Source organism: Nicotiana sylvestris, chromosome 11 (genome assembly GCF_000393655.2).
Source record: "Nicotiana sylvestris chromosome 11, ASM39365v2, whole genome shotgun sequence".
Lineage (NCBI taxonomy): Eukaryota > Viridiplantae > Streptophyta > Magnoliopsida > Solanales > Solanaceae > Nicotiana > Nicotiana sylvestris.
In genome coordinates, this window is record NC_091067.1 from 131,897,510 (window position 1) to 131,920,306 (window position 22,797).

A 22,797-nucleotide genomic window follows, 5' to 3' on the forward strand; every position below is an offset into this window, starting at 1 on the left:
CTTATAATACAAGACTCACGGGCATGCTTGACACCAACGCATAGATACTCGTCACCATGCCTATATGGCGTACTCCACAATTAACATGTAGCAAAAAAAAACACAACTCCTAATCCCTCAATCTAAGGTTAGACCAAATACTTACCTCGGATCTCCACGACCAACTCAAGCCTCAAACACCGCCTTTTCTTTTGAATTCGGCTCCAAATCAATTATATCTAGACATAATCGACTTAATAACATCAATAAATGCTAAACAATCCAATTCCAATGCTTAATTATAGCTTTCCCATCATTCTTCCCAAAAGGTCTAAAATCAACCCCGGGCCCGCTTGGTCAAAACACGAGGTTCGGACCAAAACCCGATTACCCATTCACCCACGAGCCCGAATATATAATTTGTTTTGAAATCCGACCCCAAAACGAGGTCAAATTCCCAAATAATCAAAAAGCCCTAACTCTACCCAAATCCCTAATTTTCTACCCTTAATCTCATGTTTTAGGCCTAAAAATCTAGTGGGTGTTGATAAAAATGGAAGAAAACAAGTCAAAGATTACTTACCCAAGAGGTTATGGTAAAGAAGCTCTTCAAAAATCGCCCAAGAGGTGCGGAGAAGAAGAAGTTTGTGAAAAATGGGTTAAATCCTATAATGCATTCTGTTTCTGGACTTTTAAAATAACTGGGCGAAATTGGTCTTCGCGTTCACGATAAGCTCAACGCGTTCGCGATGCGTTAGGCCTGACAGACCTTCACGTTCTTGATAATCGGCTCGCGTTCGCGGAGAAGTAACTCCTCGAGCCTTCACGTTCGCGCCCCAGTGGTCGCGTTTGCGTAGGTATAATACCCCTTCCTCCTGACCAGGCCACAAGCCTTCGCGTTCGCGATACCAGGCCCGCGTTCGCGAAGGGTAGACCCCCCAAAGCTTCGTGTTCGCGACCTGGGTCTCGCGTTCGCGTAGAAGGAAATTTTGCGTCAGCACTATTAACTCATCGCGTTCGCAAGGGTCCTCCCGCGAACGCGAAGAAGAAAATACTAGAATACCAGCAACTGAAAACCTGCAACTTTTTAAGAGTTTAATACCTTCCGAAACACATCCGAAACTCACCCGAGCCCTCGGGGCTCCAAACCAAACATACGTACTAACTCAAGAACATCATATGAACTTATTCGTGCGATCAAATTGCCAAAATAACATCATTAACATCGAATTAAACCTCATAATCAATGAATCATTTCAAAACTTCTTAAAACATCAAATTTTGCTTTTAAGGTCCGAATCCCGTCAAAGGGATTCCATTTCTTATCAAACTTCACAGAATTATCTTAAATCACATATAAGACCTGCACCAGGCGCCGGAACCAAAATACAAGCCCGATACTAACATGTTCTAATCAAAATTCATTTGCAATTCCTTTAAACAATTTCCGAAAACAAATTTTTTCAAAAATTCATTTCTTGGGCTTGGGACCTCGGAATTCGATTCCGGGCATACGCCCAAGTCCCATATTTTCCTACGAACCCTCCGGGATCGTCAAATCACGGGTCCGGGTCCGTTTACCCAAAACATTGACCGAAGTCAAATTAAAAATGCATTTTAAATCAAAATTTCAACATTTTCATAGATTTTCAGAAAATAGCTTTCCGGCTACGCGCCCGGGCTACGTACGCAAATTGAGGTGATGTTAAAAGAGGTTTTTAAGGCCTCGGAATGCAGGATTTCATTTAAAAGGGGTCATCACATTCTCCACCTCTAAAACAACCATTCATCCTCGAGCTGACAGAAGAAGAAAGTACCCGAGTCGGGGAAATGATGGGGATAACGGCTCCACATATCAGATTCAGACTCCCAAGACGATGCTTCAGGAGGCTGACCTCTCCACTAAACACGAACAGAAGGAAAATTCTTCGATCTTAATTGACGAACGTGCCGGTCTAGAATAGCTACCGACTCCTCCTTATAAAACAAGTTCTTGTCCAACTGGATAATGCTAAAATCTAACACGTGGGATGGATCGCCGTGATACTTCCGAAGCATGGACACATGAAACACTGGATGCACGACTGACAAGCTCGGTGGTAATGCAAGTCTATAAGCCATCTCTCCCACTCGATCGAGAATCTCAATCGGGCCAATGAACCTAGGGCTAAGCTTGACCTTCTTTCCAAATCTCATCACACCCTTCATAGGCGACACTCGAAGCAATACCCGCTCACCGATCATGAATGCCAAATCACAAACCCTGCGATCGGCATAGCTCTTTTGCCTGGACTGAGCTGTACAAAGCATATTCTGAATAATCCTAACCTTGTGCAAGGAATTCTGAACCAGATTCGTACCCAACAATCGTGCCTCTCCCGGCTCAAACCATCCAACCGGAGATCGACATTGCCTACCATATAAAGCCTCGTAAGGAGCCATCTGAATGCTCGACAGGTAGCTGTTGTTGTAGGCAAACTCTGCTAATGGAAAAAACTATTCCCACGAGCCTCCAAAGTCAATGACACAAGCTCGGAACATATCCTCCAAAGTCTGAATAGTTCGCTCGGACTGCCTGTCCATTTGAGGATAAAATGCGATGCTTAACTCAACCCGTGTTCCCAACTCTCGCTGAACTGCTCTCCAGAAATATGAGGTAAACTACGTACCTCGGTCCGAAATTATAGAATCGGGCACACCAAGAAGACAAACAATCTCCAGGATATAGATCTCAGCTGACCTCTCGAAAGAATAGGAGACTGCTACAGGAATGAAATGCGCTGACTTGGTTAGCCTATCAATAATAACCCACACTGCATCGAACTTCCTCTGAGTCCGTGGGAGACCAACAAAAAAGTCCATAGTGATACACTCCCACTTCCACTCAGGAAGCTCAATCCTCTAAAATGAACCACCGGGCCTCTGATGCTCGAATTTAACCTGCTGACAATTCAAACACCAAGCCACATATGCAACGATATCCTTCTTCATTCTCCGCCACCAATAATGCTGCTGCAAATCCTGATACATCTTTGCGGCGCCTGGATGAATAAAGTACCGGGAACTATGGGCCTCCTCTAAAATCAAGTCTCGGAGCCCATCCACATTAGGCACACAAACTCAACCCTGCAATCTCAAAACTCCATCATCACCTAAAGTAACCTGCTTGGCACCTCTGTGCTGCACCGTATCTCTAAGGACACACAAATGGGGATCACCATACTGCCGATCACGGATACGCTTCAATAAATAAGAACGAGCGACCGTGCAAGCTAACACCCAACTGGGTTCAGAAACATCCAACCTTACGAACTGATTGGCCAAATCCTGAACATCCAAAGCAAGCGGTCTCTCACCGATCGGAATATAAGCAAGACTGCCCATACTGGCTGACTTCCTACTCAAAGCATCGGCCACCACATTGGCCTTTCCCGGATGATATAAGATGGTGATATCATAATCTTTCACCAACTCCAACCACCTCATCTACCTCAAATTCAACTCCTTTTGTTTGAACAAATACTGAAGACTCTTGTGGTCCGTGAACACCTCACATGCCACACCATACAGATAATGCCACCAAATCTTCAATGCGCGAACAATGGCGGCCAACTCCAAATCATGAACCGTATATTTCTTATCATGAATCTTCAACTGCCACGAAGCATAGGCAATGACCTTGCCATCCTGCATCAACACTGCACCAAGTCCAATACGAGATGCATCACAATAAACTGTATAGGGCCCTGAACCTATGGGCAAAACCAACACCGGTGCCGTAATCAGAGCTGTCTTGAGCTTCTGAAAGCTCGCCTCATTCGACCATCTGAACTAGGCACCCTTCTGGGCCAATCTGGTCATCGGGGCTACGATAGATGAGAACCCCTCTACGAACCGACGATAGTAGCCTGCCAATCCCAAGAAACTTCGAATCTCTGTAGCTGATGCTGGTCTAAGCCTGTTCTTGACTGCCTCAATCTTCTTCGGATCAACATGAATAGCCTCTGTTGATACAATATGACCCAGAAATGCAACTGAACTCAACCAGAACTCACACTTCGAGAACTTATCATATAACTGACTATCCTCAAGGTCTGAAGAACCACACTAAGATGCTGCTCGTGCTTCTCCCGGCTGCGAGAATAAATCAAAATATCATCAATGAAGACTATCATGAACGAATCCAGATATGGCCTGAACACTCGGTTCATCAAATCCATAAAAGTTGCTGGGGCATTTGTCAACTCGAATGACATCACCAAGAACTCATAATGCCCGTACCGAGTGCGAAAAGCTATCTTAGGGACATCAGATGCCCTAATCCTCAACTGATGGTAGCCAGATCTCAAGTAAATCTTCAAAAATACCTTGGCACCCTGAAGCTGATCAAACAAATCATCAATCCTTGGCAATGGATACTTATTCTTGATTGTAACCTTATTCAACTGCCGGTAATCAATACACATTCTCATCGACCCATCCTTCTTATTAACAAACAACACCAGCACACCCCAAGGCGAAACACTAGGTCTAATGAAACCCTTCTCAAACAAGTCTTGCAACTGCTCCTTCAACTCTTTCAACTCGGGCGGGGCCATACGATATAGCGGGATAGAAATGGGTTGAGTGCCCGAAGCCAAATCAATGCAAAAATCAATATCCCTGTCGGGTGGCATACCCGGCAGGTCTGAAGGGAAAACCTCAGGAAACTCACAAACAATGGGCACACAATCAATAGAAGGAGCCTCGATACTAGAATCACGAACATTGCCAAATAGGCCAAACACCCCTTCTCGACCATACGACTTACCTTCACATAAGAGATAACACTATGGGTAGAATGACCAGGAGTCCTTCTCCACTCTAAATGAGGAAAACCCGGTAAGGCTAAGGTCATAGTCTTGGCATAACAGTCCAAGATAGAGTGGTAAGGTGATAACCAGTCCATCCCTAATATGACATCAAAATCGACCATGTCCAGAAGCAACAAATCTACACGAGTCTCAAGACCCCCAATCACGACTGTACAAGAGCGATGGACTCGATCTACCACAATAGAATCACCCACTTATGTAGACACATAAACAGGATCACTCAAAGAATCACTAGGCATAACTAGATACGGTGCAAAATAGGATGACACATACAAGTACGTAGACCCTGGATCAAATAACACTGAAGCATCTCTATCACAAACTAGAACCGTACCTGTAATAACTGCATCTAAGCCTCAGCCTCGGGCATGGCTGGAAGAGCATAACATCAGGGCTGGGCCCTACCACCCTGAGCTACATCTCTGGGATGGCCTGCTGCTGGCTGGCCTCCACCTTTAGCAGCCTGAGCTCCACATCTAATATCTCTACCTCCACCTCTAGCACCTCTACCCCCACCTCTAGCTGTCTGGGCAGTTTGTGGAACACTTGGTGCCTGAACCATTGCACGGGAACCTTGATGCTGAGAGCTACTCTGTGCTCGAGGGAAATACCTAGAAATGTGCTTCGTATCACCGCAAGTAAAACAAGCCCTCGGTTGCTGGGGCTGACGACCCTGGAAACTGTGAAGCGACGGTGCACTAATAGGAGCTGGTGGTGCACTGTAGGACTGCTGATCAGAATACTACATCTGAGAACCACGGCCACCTAAAGGATCGTGAGAAACCTGAAGTGCTGACTGAAAAGGCCTAGGAGGATGGCCTCTACCATATGAATCCCTACCTCCAGACGAGGTACCACTAAATCGGCCTAAATGACGGGGCCTCTTGTCTGACCCATGACCACCTCCCTACGACAGAACCATCTCCACTCTCCGGGCCACATTGGCCGCCTCCTAGAAAGATAGCTCACTCCCAGTCTCCCTAGCCATCTGAAGACGAATCGGCTGAATAAGTCCATCAATGAACCTCCTCACCCTCTCTCTCTCTCGGTGGGAAGTATGATAAGAGCATGACGAGCCAAATTGATGAATCTGGTCTCATACTGAGTAACAGTCATGGAACCCTGTTGAAGACGCTCAAACTGCCTCCAATAGGCCTCTCTCTGAGTTATGGGGAGAAACTTCTCCAGAAATAGCTGAGTGTACTGCTCCCAAGTCAAAGCTGGCGATCCGGCTGGTCTAGCCAAACAGAAATCCTTCCACCAAGTATTGGCGGATCCAAACAAGCGAAAAGTGGCAAAATCGACTCTATTGGTGTCAACTATCCCCATGTTCCTGAGAACCTCATAACAACTGTCTAGATAATCTTGGGGATCCTCAGTAGATGCACCGCTGAAAGTAGTAGTAAAGAGCTTGGTGAACATATCCAGCCTCCACAAAGCATCGGCAGACATAGCTGCTCCATCACCAGTCTGAGCTACCATACCTAGCTGAACTGCTCCAACTGGCTGAACCACTCGAGTCTGAATCTAGGGATCAACTGCTTCGGAGTATGAGTAGCAGGAGTCTGGGCTCCTCCTCCAGCCTGAGAGACGGCTGGTGCTACAGGAAGCAAACCTGCCAGGTGACACTCTCCATAAGGCCCACTAAACGGACCAGAGCATCCTGAAGAACTAGGGGAGCAATAAACCCCTCTGGGACCTAAGCTAGGCCTACCAGAACTGCAGGGGCCAGAACCTCATCATCAAAATCAACCCGAGGCTCCGCTGCGGGTGCTGCTGCTCTGGGCTCAGCTCTACCCCTACCTCGGCCTCTCGCACAGCCTCGGCCTCAACCTCTGCCCCTTGCGGGAGCTGCTGCTGGGGGCTCGGGATGCTGGTCAATGGATGAGGAAGCGCGCGTTCTCTCCATCTGCGAAAGAACAGAGTAAAAATTTAATTAGCATTGAGAGACCAAACCGCACGATAGGAAAGAATCAATGGAAGTTTTTCCTAACTCTGTAGCCTCTGGGGGATAAATACAAACGTCTCTGTACCAATCTCTCAGAATCTACTAAGCTTGTCTATGAACTGTGAGACCCATGTAACCTAGAGCTCTGATACCAACTTGTCATACCCGGATTTTCCACTCTCGGAAGTCGCGATGGCGCCTACTAATGTGAGCTAGGCAAGCCAAACCTTTAATCTAATTACTTCATTAACCAATTATTTCTTCTTAACAAATATAAGACGATAAAATGGTAACAACAGAAATTCAAATTTAAGCGAAAGACAACAATAAGATTTATGAAAACTGCTTCTATTACAAATACTTAAGCCTTAACCACCCAAAACCTAGTGTCACAGTGTCATAGACTGTCTAAGATTGCTACATACAAAGTTTAAAGAAATAACAGTACACTGTTTCTGAATAAAAGGAAAATAAAATAGGAAATAGGGATAGAGGGAGACGCCAGGCCCTACGGACGCCTGCAGGTCTACCTTGGGTCTCCGGATGGACTGATGGAAGCCTCCAAGCTACTTTCTAAAAGCTGCTCCGGGATCTACACATAGTGTCGAGTGTAGTATCAGCACAACTGACCCCATGTGCTGGTAAGTGTCCATCCTAACCCCGACGAAGTAGTGATGAGGCTAGGACCAGACTACCAAATAAACCTGTGCAGTTCAAATATATATACAACGCAAAAGAAATATAGAAATAAACAAATAAAGATAGGAGAGGGAAACATGTTTCGGGGAATAACTGGTAAAACAGAATATCAAGAGAATTATAAAGGAGTCAAAATCAACCACTAACAAGAATAAGGAAAACAAAGGCAGATTTCACTTTCTTTTCACATTTTGTTGCAGGCGTGCAACCCGATCCCATTTCTTGTGTCTCGTGGCAGGCGTACCACCCTCTCCCATTTCATGTATCTCATGGCAGGCGTGCCACCCGTTCCCATTTCATTTACCTCATGGCAGGCGTACCACCCGCTCCCATTTCATTATATCTTGTGGTTGGCATACCACCCGCTTCCAATTACAAGCCAATCACAAGGAATCCCGGCAAGGGAACAAGAACAATATAACAGATTCCCGGCAAGGGAACAATGATATTTCAACAACATCATGGCAAAGGAACAATAATATCAACAAACATCCCGGCAAGGGAACAATACTATCAAAACAAACATCCCGGCAAGGGATCATTAATATCAAACAAACATCCCGACAAGGGAACAATGGTGATAATAACATATGAAGCGCATTAAACCACAATAGAGTCATAACACTTATAATACAAGACTCACGGGCATGCTTGACACCAACTTATATATACTCATCACCATGCCTATACATCGTACTCCACAATTAACATGTAGCAAATAAGACACAACTCCTAATCCCTCAAGCTAAGGTTAGACCAAACACTTACCTCGGACATCCATGGCCAACTCAAGCCTCAAACACTACCTTTCCTTTTGAATTCGGCTCCAAATCAATTGTATCTAGACATAATCGACTTAATAACATCAATAAATGCTAAATAATCCAATTCCAATGATTAATTATAGCTTTCCCATCATTCTTCCCAAAAAGTCAAAAATCGACCCCGGGACCACTTGGTCAAAATACGATGTTCGGACCAAAACCCGATTACCCATTCACCCACGAGCCTGAATATATAATTTGTTTTGAAATTTGAACCCAAAACGAGGTCAAATTCCCAAATGATCAAAAAGCCCTAACTCTACCCAAATCCCTAATTTTCTACCCTTAATCTCATGTTTTAGGCTTAGAAATCTAGTGGGTGTTGATAAAAATGGAAGAAAACAAGTCAAAGAATACTTACCCAAGAGGTTATGGTGAAGAAGTTCTTCAAAAATCGCCCAAGAGGTGTGGAGAAGAAGAAGTTTGTGAAAAATGGGTTAAATCCCGTAATGTATTCTGTTTCTGGACTTTTAAAATAACTGGGCAAAATTGGTCTTCGCGTTCGTGATGCGTTAGGCCTGACAGACCTTCACGTTCGCGATAATCGGCTCACGTTCGCGGAGAAGTAACTCCTCGAGCCTTCGCGTTCGCGCCCCAGTGGTCGCGTTCGCGTAGGTATAATACCCCTTCCCCTTGACCAGGCCACAAGCCTTCGCGTTCGCGACCTGGGTCTCACGTTCGCGTAGAAGGAAATTTTCCTTCAGCACTATTAACTCATCGCATTCACGAGGTTCCTCCCTTGAACGCAAAGAAGAAAATACCAGAATACCATCAACTAAAAACCTACAACATTTTAAGAGTTTAAAACCTTCCGAAACACATCCGAAACTCACCCGAGCCCTCACAGATCCAAACCAAACATACGTACTAACTCAATAACATCATATGAACTTATTCGTGTGATCAAATCGCCAAAATGACATCATTAACATCGAATTAAACCTCAAAATCAATGAATTATTTCAAAATTTCTTAAAATATCAAATTTTGCTTTTAAGGTCCGACTCCCGCCAAACGGATTCCATTTCTTACCAAACTTCACAGAATTATCTTAAATCACATATAAGACCTGTACCGGGTGCCAGAACCAAAATACGGGCCCGATACCGACATGTTCCAATCAAAATTCATTTCCAATTCCTTTAAACAATTTCAGAAAACAATGTTTTTCAAAAATTCATTTTTCGGGTTTGGGACCTCGGAATTCGATTCCGGGAATACGCCCAAGTCCCATATTTTTCTAGGGACCCTCCGGGACTGTCAAATCAAGGGTCTGGATCCGTTTAACCAAAACGTTGACCGAAGTCAAATTAAAAATGCATTTTAAATCAAATTTCAATATTTTCATAGATTTTCACAAATAGCTTTATGGCTATGCGCCCGGGATGTGCACCCAAATCGAGGTGATGATAAAAGAGGTTTATAAGTCCTCGGAATGCAGAATTTTATTTAAAAACAAAAGGGGTCATCACAGCAGACGTCCGTAGGCCTTGGCGTCCCCTTCTATCTTTATATTCTGTTTTTATTTACTTCAGAGACAAATTGTATTTATATTTCCAAACAACTGTTTGTAGTATTCATAGATGATCCGTGATATTATGACACCAGTTTTGGGTAGAGATGTGTTTTGTATTTTTCGTACTAGTATTTGGCTAAGTTATCAGATTTCGTCTTCTGCATTTCTTTTATTTTTATTATTTTGCTGTTGATCGCATGTTTAATTAGAAATTGTTAAAGGTTAAGGGAAAGGGTAATGAATCTATAATACTCGACTTGCCTAGCTTTCATGAGTAGGCGCCATCACGACTCTCGAAGGTGGAAAATTTGGGTCGTGACAAGTTGGTATCAGAGCTCTAGGTTGCTTAGGTCTCACAATTCACGAACAAGCTTGGTATTGTCTGAGGGATCGATACGGAGATGTCTGTGCTTATCCCTAGAGGATGCAGAGTTAGGAACAGTTTCACTTCTATTCATCTCTGTCGTGCGGTTTGGTTTCTCAATGCTAATTGAATTTCTACTAAGTTCTTTAGCAGATGGCGAGAACACGTGCTTCTTCATCCACTGACAGCAGCCCGAGTCCCCAGAAGCAGTTCCCATGAGGGGTAGAGGACGAGGCCGAGGTCGTGCTAGGGGCCGAGGCAGGGGTAGAGCTCAGCCCAGCAGCACCACCAGCGGCGGAGCCTTAGGTAGAGTTTGATGATGAGGTTGCGGCCTAGATAGTTCCGGTGGGCCCAGCTCAGGTCCTAGAGGGGTTCATTGCTACCCTAGTACTCCAGGATGCATTGGTCCATCTAGTGGGACTTATGGAGAGCGTCACCCAGGTAGGCTTACTTCCTGTAGCACCAGCCGTCTCTCAGGCTAGGGGAGGAGCACAGACTCCCGCTACCCACACTCCGGAGTAGATGGCTTCCCAGTTCAAACTCCAGTAGCTCAGCCAGTTGGAGCAGTTTAGCCGGGTGTAGTAGCTCAGACCGGTGATGGAGCAACTATGTCTGCCAATGCTTTGTGGAGATTGGATAGGTTTACCAAGCTGTTCACTACTACTTATGGTGGTACATCTTCAAAGGATCCCTAGGATTATTTAAAGAGCTGTCATGAGGTTCTTCGAAACATGGTGATAGTGGAGACCAATGGGGTTGACTTTGCTGCTTTTTGTCTGTCAGGTTCCGCCAAGACTTGGTGGAGGGATTATTGTTTGGCTAAGACAGCTTGGTCGCCTGCCTTGACTTGGGATCAGTTCTCTCAACTATTTCTGGAGAAGTTTTTTCCTATCACTCAGAGGGATGACTATCGGAGGCAGTTTGAGCGTCTCCAATAGGGTTCTATGACTGTCACTCAGTACGAGACAAGATTTATTGATTTGGACATTATGCTCTTATCATACTTCCCACCAAGAGAGAGAGGGTGAGGAGGTTCATTGAAGGACTTGCTCAGCCGATCCGGTTACAGATGGATAAGGAGACTAGGAGAGAGATTTCTTTTCAGGATGCAGCCAATGTGGCTGGGAAAGTTGAGATGATTCTATCACAGGGGAGTGGTCAGGGGTCTGACAAGAGGCCCCGTTATTCAGGAAGGTTCAGCGGTGCCTTATCTGGATGTAGGGATTCTTTTGGTAGGATACATCCTTCCAGGTCATTTCATTCAGCACTTCATACTTCTCATGGTGCTCCAGGTGGCTCTCATGTGCAGTATTCCGATCAACAGTCCTACCGAGCACCATTAGCTCCTATCAGAGCACCTCCTCTTTAGAGATATTCTCATGGTCAGCTGGCCTGCCAGGGTTAGTCTCAGTTTTCTCAATTGCATCACTTAGGTGGATGTTTTGAGTGCGGTGAGTATGGTCATATCCGGAGGGCTTACCCGAGATTAGTGGGTGTTCAGTCCCAGCAGCAGGGTTCCCGTTCCATGGTTTAGGCACCAGGTATTCCACCGCCCACTCAGCTAGCTAGGGGTAGGGGTAGGGGTAGAGGTGCTAGAGGTAGAGGTCAGACCACTAGAGGTGGAGGCTAGCCAGCAAGAGGCCGTCCTAGGGACGTAGCTCAAAGTGGTGGGGCCCAGCCCCGATGTTATGCTCTTCCAGTTAGGCCTGAGGCTAAGGCCTCCGATGTAGTTATCACAGGTACCGTTCTGGTCTGTAGTAGAGATGCTTCAGTTCTATTTGATCCAGGGTCTACATACTCCTATGTGTCATCTTATTTTGCCCCGTATCTAGTCATGCCTAGTGATTCTTTGGGTGCTCCTGTATATGTGTCTACACCAGTGGGTGATTCTATTGTGGTGGATCGTGTCCATCATTCATGTATAGTTGTGATTGGGAGTTTTGAGACCCGAGTAGATCTGTTACTTTTGGATATGGTCAATTTTGATGTCATATTGGGAATGGACTGGTTATCACCTTACCACGCTATCTTGGATTGTCATGCCAAGACTGTGACCTTAGCTTTGCCGGGTTTACCTCATTTGGAGTGGAGGGGGACTCTGGTTATTTCACCCGTAGGGTTATCTCATATATAAAGGCTCGCCATATGGTTGAGAAGGAATGTTTGGCCTATTTGGCGTATGTTCGTGAATCTAGTGCCGAGGTTCCTTCTATGGATTTCGTGCCTGTTGTTCGTGAGTTTCCAGAGATATTTCCTACAGACCTGCTGGGCATGCCGCTCGACAGGGATATTGACTTTTGTATTGATTTGGCTCCGGGTACTCAACCCATTTCTATTCTACCATATCGTATGGCCCTGCTAAAGCTGAAAGAATTGAAAGAACTGTTGCAAGGATTGCTTGATAAGGGATTTATTAGACCTAGTATCTCGCCTTGGGGTGCGCCGGTGTTGTTTGTTAAGAAGAAAGACGGATCGATGAGGATGTGTAAAGATTATCGGCAGTTAAACAAGGTCACAATCAAGAATAAGTATCCATTGCCAATGATTGATGATTTGTTTGATCAGCTTCAAGGTGCCAAGGTGTTTCAAAGATTGAGTTGAGATCTGGCTACCATCAATTGAGGATTAGGGCGTCTGATGTCCCTAAGACAGTTTTCGCACTCGGTAGGGGCATTATAAGTTCTTAGTGATGTCATTTGGGTTAAAAATGCCCCGGAAGCTTTCATGTACTTGATGAACTGAGTGTTCAAGGCTTATTTGGATTCCTTCGTGATTGTCTTCATTATTGACATTTTGATTTATTCCCGCAGCCGGGAGGAGCGCGAGCAGCATCTTCGAGTTGTTCTTCAGACTCTGAGGGATAGTCAGTTGTATGCTAAGTTTTCGAAGTGTGAGTTCTGGTTGGGATCAGTTTCCTTCTTAGGTCATGTTGTATCAGCAGAGGGTATTCAAGTGGATCCGAAGAAGATAGAGGCAGTCAAGGACTGGCCTAGACCCGCATCAGCTACAGAGATCCGGAGTTTCTTGGGTTTGGCGGGCTATTACCGTCAGTTTGTGGAGAGGTTTTCATCTATTGCAGCCCCGATAACCAGGTTGACCCAGAAGGGTGCCCAGTTTAGGTGGTCGGACGAGTGTGAGGAGAGCTTTTAGAAGCTCAAGACAGTTTTGGCTACGGGGCCATTATTGGTTTTGCCTACAGGTTTAGGGCCATATACAGTGTATTATGATGCATCACATATTGGACTTGGCGCGGTGTTGATGTAGAGTGGCAAGGTTATTGAATATGCCTCTCGATAGTTGAAGATCCACAAGAAGAATTATCCAGTTCATGATTTAGAGTTAGCATCCATTGTTCACGCACTGGAGATTTGGATGCATTATTTGTATGGCGTGTCATATGAGGTGTTCACGGATCATAAAAGTTTGCAGTACTTGTTCAAGCAGAAGGAGCTAAATTTGTGGCAGATGAGGTGGTTGGAGCTATTGAAAGACTACGATATCACCATCTTGTATCATCCGGGAAAGGCTAATGTAGTGTCCAATGCATTGAGTAGGAAGTCAGCTAGTATGGGCAGCTTTGCGTATATTCCAGTCGGTGAGAGACCACTTGCTTTGGATGTTCAGGATTTGGCCAATCAGTTCGTGAGGTTGGATGTTTCTGAGCCTAGCAGTGTGCTAGCTTGCACAGTCGCTCGTTCTTTATTATTTGAGCGTATCCGAGATTGGCAGTATGATGATTCTCATTTGCTCGTCCTTGGAGACACGGTGCGGCACGGAGGTTCCAAGCAGGTTACAGTTGGAGATGATGGAGTTTTGAGGATGTAGGGTCGTATTTGTGTGCCTAATGTGGATGGGCTTCGTGAGTTAATTCTAGAGAAGGCCCATAGTTCCCGGTATTCTATCCATCCGGGGGCCACTAAGATGTATCAGGATTTGTGGCAGCATTATTGATGGAAAAGAATGAAGAAGGACATTGTTGCCTATGTAGTTCAGTGTTTGAATTGTCAGCAGGTAAAGTACGAGCATTAGAGACCTGGTGGGTTGTTTCAGAAGATTGAGATTCCTGAGTGGAAGTGGGAGCAGATCACTATGGACTTCATTGTTGGACTCTCACGAACTCAGAGGAAGTTCGATGCAGTATGGGTTATTGTTGATAGGTTGACCAAGTCAGCGCATTTCATTGCTGTGGCAATTTCCTATTCCTCAGAGCGGTTGGCTGAGCTCTATATCCGGGAGATTGTTCATCTTCATGGTGTTCCTGTGTCTATCATTTCTGATCAAGGTGCGCAATTTACCTCACATTTCTAGAGGGTCGTTTAGCGTGAGTTGGGCACACGGGTCAAGTTGAGCACAACATTTCATCCCTAGACTGACGGACAGTCCGATCATACTATTTAGATTTTGGAGGATATGCTCTGAGCTTGCCTTTAGCAGAGTTTGCCTACAACAACAACTACCAGTTGTTGGATGGTTTGAGTCGGGAGAGGCTCAATTGTTGGGTAAAGATTTAGTCCAGGATGCCTTGGATAAGGTGAAGATTATTCAGGACAGGCTTCATACAGCTCAGTCCAGGCAGAAGAGTTATGCCGACCGCAAGGTTCGTGATATGGCATTTATGATCGAAGAGCGGGTGTTGCTCCGGGTGTCACCCATGAAGAGCGTGGTGAGATTTGGGAAGAAGGGCAAGCTAAGCCCTAGGTTCATTGGTCCTTCTGAGATTCTTGATCGAGTGGGAGAGGTGGCTTACAGACTTGAGTTGCCTCGAGTTTATCATCTTTGCACCTAGTGTTTCATGTGTCCATGCTTCAGAAGTATCACAACAATCCATCCCACGTGTTAGACTTTAGTACTATCCAGTTGGACAAGGATCTGACCGATGAGGAGGAGCCGGTGTCCATTCTGGACCGGCAGGTTTGTCAGTTGAGATCGAAGATTTACGCTTCTGTTCGTATTCAGTGGAGAGGTCAGCCTGTCGAGGTAGCTACCTGGGAGTCCGAGTCTGATATGCAGAGCCGATATCCCCATCTTTTCCCCGACTCAGGTACTTCTTTTCAATGTTCGTTTGAGGACGAACAATTGTTTTAGAGGTGGAGGATAAAGGGTCATCACTTGATTTACCAATAAATTCTATATTCCAAGACCTTAAAAGCCTTCTTTCATCTGACCTCGATTTACGTGCACGGTCTGGGCGTATATCCGGAACGCTTTTATGTGAAAACTTGATGAAAATGCTAATTTGGCCTTTAAAATTAAATTTAAGTTGACTTCGGTCAACATTTTGGGTAATCAGACCCGGAACCATGATTTGACGGTCCCGGAGGGTCCGTAGAAAAATATGGGACTTGAGCATATGCCCGGAATTGAATTTCGAGGCCCCAAACCCGAGAAATAAATTTTTGAAGAAAATTATTTAACTAAAATTATAAGAGTTTTTGGAAATTTAAATGTGTTTGAATTTGATGGTATCGAGCCGTATTTTGGTTCCGGAGCCCGGTACAGGTCTTATATGGTATTTAAGTTGAGCCTGTAAAATTTGGTAAGAAGCGGACTTGATATGACGTGAATCGGATCCTCGGTTGTTAAAATTTGAACTTAAGAGTTCTTGAAATTTTCCTTTGATTTTGATGCTAAAATCGTTGTTAAAGATGTTAATTTGGTGATTTGATCGCACGAGTAAGTCCATATGATGTTTTGGAGTTAGTATGTGTGTTTGGTTTGGAGCCCCGAGGGCTCGGGTGAGTTTCGGATTGGCCACATGATGTTTTTACACTTAGAAAAGTTGCAGGTTTTGCTGTCTCAGGTGCTCAATGATTTTGTTCTTCGCGTTCGCGTGGCTTTACTCGCGAACGCGTAAGGCAAATTCCCCTCAAGTGTCAGTTTGTTCTTCGCGAACGCGGAGCTCAGGACGCGAACACGAAGCCTTGGGGGGGGGGGAGTTACCCTTCGCGAACGCGTTCAGGCTCATGCGAGCGCATAGGGTTAGTGGGCCTGGGGGAGGGAGTTCAAATTGCTCTACGCGAACGCCGCCCTTTGACCACGAATGCGAAGGCCTAAGGAGCTAAAGCTCCGCGAACGCGAAGGCCATTTGGGCCTGGCCCATCGTGAACACTGCAGGTCCATCGCGAACGCGATGAAGGCCGTCCCAATCTTTCTAAAACATATTTCAAAACGGGCAAAACCTATTTTCTTCATATTTTTGAACTCCCAAGACCTAGAGATGATTTTCTTCACACAAATTCATCTCCAAAGTGTTGGTAATCAATTCTAAACTATACTCTTTCAATTACCCAATATTTTTCATCACTTTTTAATAAAAAATTAAGAATTTTCATGGTAAAAATTGGGAATTTAGGTAGAGTTAGGGATTTTTGAATAATTGGAATTTAGACCTCGTTTTTTGGTCAAATTTCGAAACTAATTGCATATTCGGGCTCGTGGGTGAATGGGTGATCAGATTTTGGTCCGAACCTCGAATTTTGACAAAGCGGGCCCGGGGTCGATTTTTGATTTTTTGGGAATAATGATAGAAAACCTATAATTTAGCATTGGGGTTGAATTCTTTAGCATTTATTGATGTTGTTAAATTAATTTGGGCTAGATACAAGTAGATTGGAGGTGAATTCTAAAGGAAAAACGGTGTTTGAGGCTTTAGTTGGCCGTGAAAGTTCGAGGTAAGTGTTTGGTCTAACATTAGCTTGAGGGAATAGGTATTGTGCTTTATTTGCTATGTGCTAGTGTAATGTACGACGTATAGGTGTGGTGACGAGTATCTATACGTCATTGTCAAGCATGCCTATGAGTCTTAAATTGTAATAGTTGTGTTTCTTAATAACAACAACAACAACAACAAACCCAGTTTGATCCCAACATGTGGGGTCTGGGGAGGGTAGTTTGTACGCAGAGCTTACCCCTACCTAATGCAGGTAGAGAGGCTGTTTCCAACAGACCCTCGGCTCATAAAGGGCAAGAAGAGGAAGAGGGAAGCAAAGAAGAAAGATAGATGGAAGAGAAAAAGGGGAGATAAAGGATAAGTAGTAACAAATAATAGAAAGGGAATGCAATACCTGAGGCGAACAAAATCACATATCATAATAAAAATCTAAGAATATGAAGGGACATGCACGCTTCTAAGCCTATCGGTAAACACTATAAACTACCTACTAACCTTCTACCTTAATCCTCGACCTCCACACCCTCCTATCAAGGGTCATGTCCTCAGTGAGCTGAAGCAGCGTCATGTCCTGCCTAATCACTTCTCTCCAGTACTTTTTAGGCCTACCTTGACCCCTTCTCAAACTCTCCATGGCCAACCTCTCACACCTCCTGACAGGGGATTCAACGCTTCTTCTCCTATGTCCGAACCATCTCAGTCGCAACTTCCGCATCTTGTCCTCCACGGAGGCTACTCCCACTCTGTCCCGGATAGCTTCATTCTTAATCCTATCTCACTTGGTACACAAATGCCTAAGTTGTTGATTCTCCGTGTTGGGCAATAATTATTATTATTTTTGTGGTATTTGTTTATTGTTCAGCATTGGCTCCAGTTGAGGTTTCATTTGCGGAGTTAATTGTTGGTACAAATTTGGTTATAGCTGATTCCCTTGCCGGGACATATTTTATTCTTGTTGTTGATTCCCTACTGGGATATTGTTGTTTCCTTATTGTTCCCTTGCCGGGATTCTTTTGTAATTGATGTTTATTTATAAATTTGGATCGGGTTGCATGCCGCAATAATATTATATGGGATCGGGTTGCACGCCACAACATGGAGTAATAAGGAAGGACAGGAGGGGTCGGGTTGCACGCCGCAACAGTGATATGATTTGGTTCAGGTTGCACGCCGCAACAGTGATATATGATTTGAATCGGGCTGTGCGCCGCAATTGTGTTATATGATTTGGATCGGGTTTCACACCGCAACAATAAGGAATAAAAGTGGATATTGATTCGTTATTGTTTCCTTATTCTTACTGATGCGAACCTTAAGACGTTCTTTATGCTTTTCTCCTGAGTTATTGTTGGTACTTGATATTCCCCGCAACATGTTCTCCTTCCCATCTTTAACTACTAGTTCCCATTATTATTACTTGCCGTATATGCTTTAACTGTACAAGTTTATTTGGTAGTCTTGTCCTAGCCTCGTCACTACTTTGCCGAGGTTAGGCTCGACACTTACCAGCACATGGGGTCGGTTGTGCTGATACTACACTCTATACTGTGTGCAGATCTCGGTACCGGAGCTTTTGGATCTTAGCGAGGTTGCTGCCTTCAGTCCAGAGGAGACCCGAGGTAGCCCTGCAAATGTCTGCAGGCCTTGATGTCCCCTTCTATCTTTATATTCTGTTTTCATTTACTTTAGAGATAGATTGTATCTTTCTTTCCAGATAACTATTTGTAGTATTCGTAGATGGTCCGTGATATTATGACACCAGTTTTGGGTAGAGATGTGTTTTGTATTTTTCGTACTAGTATTTGGCTAAGTTATCAGATTTCGTCTTCCGCATTTCTTTTATTTTTATTATTTTTAGTCCGCTGTTGATCACATGTTTAATTAGAAATTGTTAAAGGTTAAGGAAAAAGGTAATGAATCTATAATACTCGGTTTGCCTAGCTTTCTTGAGTAGGCGCCATCACGACTCCCGAAGATGGAAATCCGGGTCGTGACACATTGCTTGTCCCGCATTGCCTTGCCTTGTCTTGCCATGTTTTTGCCCCTGCTTTGACATGGCTTTGTCTTGCCATTGTTATGCCAACCCGCACATCCAAGTGAAATGCGCCTTGCTTCCATTCAAGGTGCGTTTGTCAACCCCGCATAGTCCGTCATGCCGAGCTGCCCGTCATGATGTTACCCCATTTTTCAGGTTGTGTGCCAAGGCCATCATGAAAATCCTTGTCACAACCCACACCTGCCGAGGACCTTTGTCAAGGGGCTAACAGTGATGCACCATAATTTCAGACAAGGGAATAAAGTAGCACACATCTTGGCAAAACATGCAGGAACTCTTTCAGCATTCAATAAAATTGATCTTTTGTTGTTCCTCCACCATTTGTTATGACTAGGATGCTGGCAGACAAGGATGAACATGTTTTTGTAAAACTTGTTGGAATATATACCACAGCGGAAGCAATAACAGAATCTTATTCACGTGTAATCTAAATAACTAGCACGTATGGAGATTTTAGGATTACCTCTTGAAGCATAAACACAACAAATCTATGTCATTCTCCAGTTCCTCAGTTGAAAACACACCAGCAGATTTCCACAGTCTTCTACTGTGTTATCCAAACAATAACCGAAAATAGAGAATTTTGGGTGGGCAAAATTCTAGTAGAAACCGCAGTCAGAATCGTGTCAAAAACGTCCAGCCTTATATCCATATATATAGCTGCATTTTAGGTCAAAACCGTTTTCAAAATCTGTTAGGTTTCCTTCTCCCACTAAGGGACGATTTCCACGTTTTCTTTCCCACTAAGTAACAGTTTCCACTATTTTCTATTATTTAGGCACAGTAGGGACCACATAATTTAATTAACAAGGCTTTCTATTATGATATTAATTTCGAAATTCTGAAATTAATTTCCATCATAGTAAATTACGAATTATTCCACTAAAAATTCGTAATTGCACTCCTTAGTTCAATTTCGAAATTCTTCCATAAAACTTTATTTAACTCCCCATGTTAAGATTCAGATACTAATCAATCAAATTAAATTACTGACTATTTAATTTATTGATTACTTCCTTTAGACTTACACTTAACTTATTTCATGTGTCAGATACAAAATTCACCGGCCGGGTTTACACATAAAAACTTATAAGCTTTCATAAAGGAGTATCATCAATCTCAAAATCGAGAAATGGATTCCATCAACTAATTATTACTTCGCCAATGTATATCATTGTTATCCAATTTACCAGGCTTATTGACTCGCGAAAGAATCTCGCCTTTTAATAAATCAAAACAACAAGTGACATACACAACTAATAATAATTATATCAGGATTAAGAGTATAAGTACATTAAATGGACTAGAGAAATTATTTTATAAAGTCAAGTATAAAATACTCATCTCTACTTGATCCGTTCAATACATACAAAATGTACTAGCACAAGAAGTTGGAATTAAACCATTCCCATAATCAAGATAAATTATATTTAATCTTGTGCTACAATCATTCCGATGATTTGTCCAATTCCATCATTAGATTGTGAACATTAACTTTTATGTCTTACAAGAACCGATGATTTAATCTTCCGTGTATAAGCTAAACTCTATACACTAAATCATCTACTATGTAAGCAATGGACGCACAAACCAACACATGATCTATTTAAAATGAAACTTTATTGAATTTAAACAAGTAAATAAATAATTGTTCATAAAGAATACTATAACAATACGCATGGCTTATAGTATATTCTAACAATCTCCCACTTAGACTAATAACCATGCGTCTACAATTTTGACACCCATTCCTTCTACATGCTTATCAAAAGTCTTCTGTGGTAAGCTCTTAGTAAACGGATCTGCCAAGTTGTTCTCTGACGCAATCTTGGTGACCACTACATCCCCTCTCTGCACTATATCACGAATTAAATGATATTTACGCTCAATGTGCTTTGCCCTCTTATGGCTTCGTGGCTCCTTTGAATTTGCAACCGCACCACTATTATCGCAGTAAAGTGTAATTGGCGCTTGAATCGAAGGAACCACACCCAACTCTCTCAGGAAGTTACCGAGCCAAACTGCCTCTTTGGCTGCCTCAGAGGCTGCCACATATTCGGCTTCCATGGTGGAATCAGCAACACAAGTTTGCTTGATACTCCTCCAACTTATGGCTCCACCTCCAAGAGTAAACACATTACCTGAGGTAGACTTTCTAGAATCTCTGTCTGATTGGAAATCCGAATCAGTATACCCAATAGGTACCAGGTCATCCGATTGGTAGATCAACATGTAATCCCTAGTCCTTTTCAGGTACTTGATTATATGTTTAACCGCCGTCCAATGCTCTTTCCCAGGATTAGACTGAAATCTGCTAACAACGCCAATGACAAAGCAGATATCAAGCCTAGTGCATAACATAACATACATGAGGCTCCCCACAGCTGATGCATAAGGGACCGCCTTCATCTTTTCTATCTCTTCATCAGTCTTAGGAGACTGATCTTTAGATAGAGAAATTCCATGTCTGAAAGGAAGGAATCCTTTCTTGGAATCATGCATGCTAAACCTGGAGAGTATTGTATCAATATAAAGACCTTGGGACAAGCCTAATATCCTTTTCTTGCGATCTCGCAAGAGTTTGATCCCAAGGATATGAGCCGCTTCTCCCAAATCTTTCATATCAAAATGTGTGGACAACCACTGCTTAACTGAATTCAACATGCCCACATTATTTCCTATGAGCAGTATGTCATCTACATATAAGATCAAAAATGCCACTTTGTCCCCATCCCACTTTTTGTATACACAAGATTCGTTAAGACACTGATCAAAACCAAAAGTTTTAATCGCCTTATCAAAACAAGTGTTCCATGCCCTAGATGCCTGTTTTAGTCCATAAATGGACCTTTTAAGCTTACACAACATGTGCTCTTTGCCACTTTCCATAAAACCGTCTGGTTGCATCATATAGATGCACTCATCAAGACTTCCATTAAGGAAAGCTGTCTTGACATCCATTTGCCAAATCTCATAATCATAATGAGCAGCAATGGATAAGAGAATCCTTATAGACTTAAGCATGGCTACCGGCGAGAAGGTTTCCTCATAGTCAATCCCTTCTTTCTGAGTAAACCCTTTCGCTACAAGCCTTGCTTTAAAAGTTTGTACTTTTCCGTCTACACCTCTCTTTTTCTTATAGATCCATTTGCATCCAATGGGTTTAACCCCATCAGTTGGTTCTACAAGATCCCAAACCTGATTAGAGTACATAGACTCCATCTCTGATTTCATAGCAGCAACCCACTTATCGACATCCTTATCATATAGTGCTTGGTCGTAATTGACAGGTTCGGAGGTAGGCTCCTCAGGGATCCTATCATATGATTCTCCCAAGAGCGTGTAACGAACTGGCTATCTAATTTCTCTCCCACTACAACTACGCACTACATCAGTTGCAACTACATCACTTTGATTTTGTGGTTGAACCACAACATCATCAGGAACCTGAGTCTCCATGCTATCCACAGGGATATCAACGACTTCTTCCTGTTGTGCAGTCTGCTCAACATGACTCCCACTACTTTGTGGTAGTATGACTGCGGGCACTTGTTCTTGTGGGACATTAAGTCTATTGACATTTCTCCCACTACTAAAGTGCAATGGTATGTCAAAATCGACTTCCGGGGTTTGGATATTGTCCTTTTGATTTTCAGATGACTGAGTTTCCATTCCTTTGCTAAGTTCCTGTAAAACGAGTTTACTTCTAGGAACATGGTTCATCAAATAGTCCTCTTCTAGAAACTTGGCATTTGTGCTAACAATTACCTTTTTCTCTTTAGGACAATAGAATAAACCACCTTTCGTCCCTTTTGGATAACCTATAAACACGCATACATCCGTTCTTGCCTCCAATTTATCCGTTTT